This window comes from Eutrigla gurnardus (assembly GCF_963514095.1).
Source record: "Eutrigla gurnardus genome assembly, chromosome: 8".
Classification (NCBI taxonomy): domain Eukaryota; kingdom Metazoa; phylum Chordata; class Actinopteri; order Perciformes; family Triglidae; genus Eutrigla; species Eutrigla gurnardus.
In genome coordinates, this window is record NC_139922.1 from 11,136,350 (window position 1) to 11,142,349 (window position 6,000).

Here is a 6,000-nt window from a genome sequence, read left to right on the forward strand (position 1 = left end):
GCAGGAAACAGAAACACCACTTGTGTTCCTTCACCTGGCAAACACAGACAACAAAATAGAATAAAGTCAGTAGATCAGCCTTCAGAGGCCAGTCCAGCTGTCAACTGGATTGAAATAAAAATTATCTTTTGCAGGACACGGATATCATACAAGGTCTTCCTTTCTATGTTACCTCTCATTGAGCAAAGCGCTGTCAGTCGGTCTCCAGGTCACAACTTCAACGTCTTGCAACAGGAGCTGTTTGCACGTGAGCGATCCGCATGCGTGTCCTGAGCTGCTGACCTCCAGAGTTCAGCACAGACACAGACGCAGCCTGCCGGGACAAGGAGTCACACTGACCTCATTCCTCAGGGGGAGACTGGTCCAAACTGAGAGCACCCAAGGGCCAATGGCAGATGGGAACTCCAGCCACATGACTCCTACTGTCTTGGATATATAGGCCAGAGAGGGCTTAACCTGACTGTGAAGCCAGCAAGAAGGCAAACCTGCACTCTAAAGGCCCTAAGAGTGATCCGTCACATCTTGAATATAGATAAAGAATCTGTTTCATCCACATTAAATAAGTGCTTAAACAGTGCATGATGCCAGATTGTATCTGTGGCTCAGTGTGTGTGTGCGAGTGTGTGTGAGTGTGTGTGAGTGAGTGGATATGTTGTATACTCTGGCCAAGTGTAGGAGATAACTTGGCAACATAAGACGGCCAAACACAGGTAGCAACACAGGGCAGCCAAACAGAGACTGAGAGGCAGACAGGACACCAGAGAAAGAGAAACAGGAAGAGCAACACAGCGTTGTCATCGGCGATGCGTTTGTCTTCCCGTCAGGACTTGGCACAGTCAGCAAAACAACACTTTGACAGCAACCAGACAGTAAGTGTGACAACTGAAGCCATGCAGCTTCTGAGTCACTCGTTCAGCCTGGGAACATTTGACCAAAATAGAACTCATTGTATTCGCTTCATGCATAGCTGGGTTGCACCAACAAGGAGATATTTTTAAACCTGATTGGTTTACCTTGGAATCATCGTCAGTTTGGTTTTTACTCTAAACATAGATTAAATCTGATTCTGTTGTGTTGTGAAATTTTCATATCATCCCATATCTAGACTGGACCAACAGGAAGTGTCTTTTTTCATTACTGCTAAATTAGAACTTATCTGCCGAGCAAGCACCAACCTCCGGTTCTGAAAAGTGAAGCCAACGCTGAAGTGCCCAAAACTTGTATTCCCTCTCCTGGCCATCAGGTGCGACTCCTCTGTCGCTACAGTCGCTAACATGCTACCAATGCAAGTAAGATTACTTTAACACTTAGCTGTAAATTTATGAAGCTAACTATGTTAACAGCTTCAGACCAGAATCCAGATGGATCCAGATCCAGTAAGGTTGCTGCTCCTCCTTCGCAGCCCAAATATTGTCACTTCCATTCACTGGTTACAAAAAATGTTGAGGCTTCAAAACCATAGTCCACAAACCAATGGGTTACCTTACGATAACTACGTTCTCTTCTTATATGCGGTCTATGCTGCCGAGTCATCATAAGGAAAGTAAAGCTCAGAAACTGACTTTTTGGCTAGTTTACAGTGTACTCATTACTTCCCAACAGCATGCAAATATATTTATTTATCCATTTTAACTTAGGTAAGCAAACATTTCCATATGGATTAAACTATTTCAATTAGGTTTAAACTTGGATTCACCAAATAGAGATGAGGTTGTTAATTGTGCTGCTTAAAGTTAAATCTGGATTCACACATTTTAAACCAAGTTTTGTGAGACTCTGCTTAGAACTAATTGTAGATTAAATTCATCCTTGTTGGTACAATCCAGCCTTTGAGTGTAACATCTAAGAATGGCCAGTCTGCACTCTGCAAAGAAAAACACAACACATTTTCCTACATTGGTCTGCAACAATGATGCTGGCTGTAATATAATAGGCCACAGCAAGTGGAGCGGAACGTAGCCGAGGCCACACTATTATTTGCTGGCTTTTCATTGTGATGGATGGTATGTAGGTTTGGTAGGAAAAATGTGATATTTTCCAGCTAATCACAGGCTTGGTGTCATATAGGCCCTCTGGATGAGCTGAGAGAAAACGGAGAACACCACCACCCACAGAGAATACATTAGCAACAGCGGCTAGCTTCTCTATTAACATGCCATCACACCAAGCTGATGTAACAGTCCAGATTAAATGTTCCAGCGTGACCGTCTGTGTGGCAGTTGAGCACAAACTGTAATATTACAGACACTGACATCTACTCCGTAGCCCTTAATTAGAAAGGCTTCCCTATGTTTTTCCCATAGCCAGCTCAATTCACACTGCTGACCAAAATACTGAGAAGTTAACAACAGGAAAGGTAGACAGAGAGAAAAAAAAAAGATTCTCTGAGAGCCTCTGAGACAGGAAAGCTTGTGAACATCAAACAATGTGAAAATCTACAAGCATTCATCTTATAACTGCTAGGTATGCATTTGTTTTTGCCACAAAATTAGTAATCTCTTGATTCATATTTTTTAACCTGAACATTAAAGATGGATTTCTTCCTCGTTAGAGCCTCAGCAGTTACTAAGAAGTCTTCAGAGATATTCCACAAGTTAAGTCAACAACACATGTCCAGTGCAGGCCTGCAAATAACAATTGTTTTAATTAATTCATCTGCCCATTACTTTCTTTATCAATTTGTTGTTTTGACTATAAAATGGCAGCAAATAACAAATAATGCCCCTCACTGCTGCTGAGAGCCAAAGGTGACATCTTGTTCTGTCCAATGAACAGTCCAACACCCAAAGACATTAAATTACAATAATATAAAACAGAGAAAAATCAGCACATCTTCACACTGGACTTATTTTGGATCAGCCCAAACATCACTGCTCTGTTACCAGAGGAGTATGAACAGCCAACATCTTCCAAGTCCATAAATAAAAGCAGAAGCCAATCTCCTGCTTTGATACCACTGGTGTAAAAGTACAGACCCTGGACAGGACACTAGTGGGTTGTGGTTGGTCTCTGTCTTTAGTTAAAACCCTCATAAGCTTCTTTCCAGACATCACCAAGCCATGCTCAGTTGATGCTTCGCCTTGTCTGAATGAAAGAAACAAAGTCTCTGTGGATTCTTCAAAAGACAGATGTGAAAAACAGTAGGCAGTTCTGCACCACTGCTATATGCACTCTGCCACGCACCGTCATTAACGTTTGAAAAGTGGGATGTTTTTTCCATTAAGATATAGGAAATACATTCAGCCCACTGTGTTTCTTGTTTTTCCCCCCATGATGAACAGTCGCTCTGGAAGGGCCAGTAAAAAATACTCTGTGCTGACAAGCAAACTGGCTTTTCTAGACTGCAGGATGCATGTTCCTGGCCTAGAATTGATCAAGTGGGGAAATTACAAGGTGGCGTGTTTGTTGCTGTTGCCCAAGATGAACAGCTTTTGCAGGTCTATTGTGAGTGTGAACCAGTTATTCCGCTAACAAACACAGTACACTATTTTCACGTTATTTTCATCACAGGATGGTAAATATCCAGTAGCTCAGCTGAATTTATTTGAATCAAAAGTGGTAAAGCAAAACATGCCAAATGGCAATTCAGTCAGATTATTAGGTTACGAATCTGTAGCTGAAACTGACCTTCGACCTCCCGGCAAAAAAAGGGGGAAGAGATCATGAGACTCAAACCGGGAAGACATCTGACTCAACAGCAGCACAGGCCCAACAGGCCTCCACTTCCTCCTCTGATGGAGACAGAGTAGTAGCTCTGGTCACCCGGGTGAAAACCTGAGTGTATATACAACACACACAGCACTCATATCCTCTAGCACTGAGGTGGACTTCCTCTTCTTTTTAATGCAACAGGCGTCAAGTAAACACACATCTCTTTTACATTCTCCTGGGAATCCCAGCCTGGTTTCCCAACAACAGCCCCCCCAGTGAAGACAACTCTGGAGCTGATTCAGAGGAGCTGAGGTGGTCTCAGACAGTTTGGAGACCTTCTGCAGGTTAAATGAGGCTGTGGACATTACAGAGAATGTCATAAACCCCTATATTCATTGTTCCAAGATTTACAACATGGCCATTTACATGACTGGTCACTGTTATATATATATATATATATATATATATATATATATATATATATATATAGAGGCCTACTTGGAACAATGACGCAAGCTGGTAGCCTTTAGTACCTATAGTGTAGTACTGAATGGGAATAACTATTGTATTGTCGACCGTAACGTTATATTTCAAATAAACATCTAACCGACTGTAAAGGGCCGTGAAGGGACTTCGACGCCTTGCTTTCTGTTCTTTCCTTTTCGTTCAGCTTAACAAACGTTCATTACGCTAAAGTTATCATAAAAAAGCCACATTTATTGTTCCACACACGATGAAACTCACCCGCGTCTCCAGCTCTTCTAAAGAAGACGTGTAGTTACTTTCGTGTGTCGAAGCAGTTATTAATCGATACAACGTCGTATTGACCGTATACCAACGACAGACAATATCCACTTTCACCTAAAACTTTCAATGTTGGCGCGGCGGAAACTACGAACGAAGTCCGACCGACCACACCGGAACAAATGACGTAGCTGGGCTTCGTACGCAAATGAAACACCTTTAAAATAATTAACAGATCTGTAGGAGGAAGTGATGATTGATAAGCCGTCGATTCTGTAATTCTAAAATGCTGTACTAACTTTGCAGTATAGTTTGTTTAAGAAAGACACCCCTAAAATGACCCCCACTTTGGTACGGTCGGGTCTCCCCTCATTGGTTGGCCAGGGACTTTTACAGTTTTGGAGGATGCAGCTTGCCCGGTACCCTGGTAACCACGTCTTCTCGCGAGACTAAACCATAACACGCCGATACAGTTTGAACCAACTAAACGTTGAACAGGCGTTTCTTTTGTCAGACGTGTCTCGTGCTCCACAGGTGCAGCCCTCAGTGGTATCATTGTTTCAGGACTTTCCAAGGAAATTCAAATAGGGATTGTGCAGCTTTACTAACATAATTCAGGCCCCCATAAATACTACTTTGTGGAATGAAGAAAATAAAATCCACAGCAAAATGACAGGGAAATGTACAGTTTTATTAGACAATGACTATATTAAAGAAGAATAAACAAGTAGAGGTAGGCTAGTCATTACAGAACCTATATGTAACAATAATCTCCTAAGAAATAATTTCAAGAAAGTATTGTACCATGCAGGAACATGAACAAAACATAATTTAATGGACTTTACGGAATATGTTTTACACATTAAATTGCAAGAAAAAAAAACACATTTTCATCAGGCCTAATTCAACAAAATATACTTCACGAGCCACCTAAATAAATTATTTTAAATAAAGGCATATTAGACTCAGATTTAATTTATTGGAATAATTGCAATTTCTGCAAATGTGATATGAAAACATATGAACATTTACTTCAAGAAATGTAGACACACATTATTGATTTTTTTTATGACTTGTAGTTTTTATTTTACAATAATCATCACTTATACACAGATGATATACAATAAAATACATTATCTGTCAAACTGAATGTTATTCTTCTGTCGTTTGCCAAATGTTGGACTTGGATCAAAACAAAGACTCGTACAAAGAATGTAACTCAATAAAATAAAAGGAAGAAGCACAAGCAAGAAACACCCCAAAACAAAGATAGTGTGTACAATGGAGTATTATGTGGAAATACATGATATTTGGGGTATTTTTTTAACCACTGCATTATCTCATCACAGCACAGACGTATTCTGAAATAGTCAATGAACTCATCTTAGTGAGTGAAGTCTATGGATGCTATCAGCCTTTTGTAACCTTCTATGTACTACAATAATATTACATCATTACGATACAATATTCTGTAGGGATAGTGTAATCATGACATAACAGAAAGGAATGGACTGAGCTATTACAGGATTACTAGGCCCCTGAAAGAGAGACAACATACTACACTATGCAGAAACTCAACATTTTCAGCCTAAAATAAAACATTAG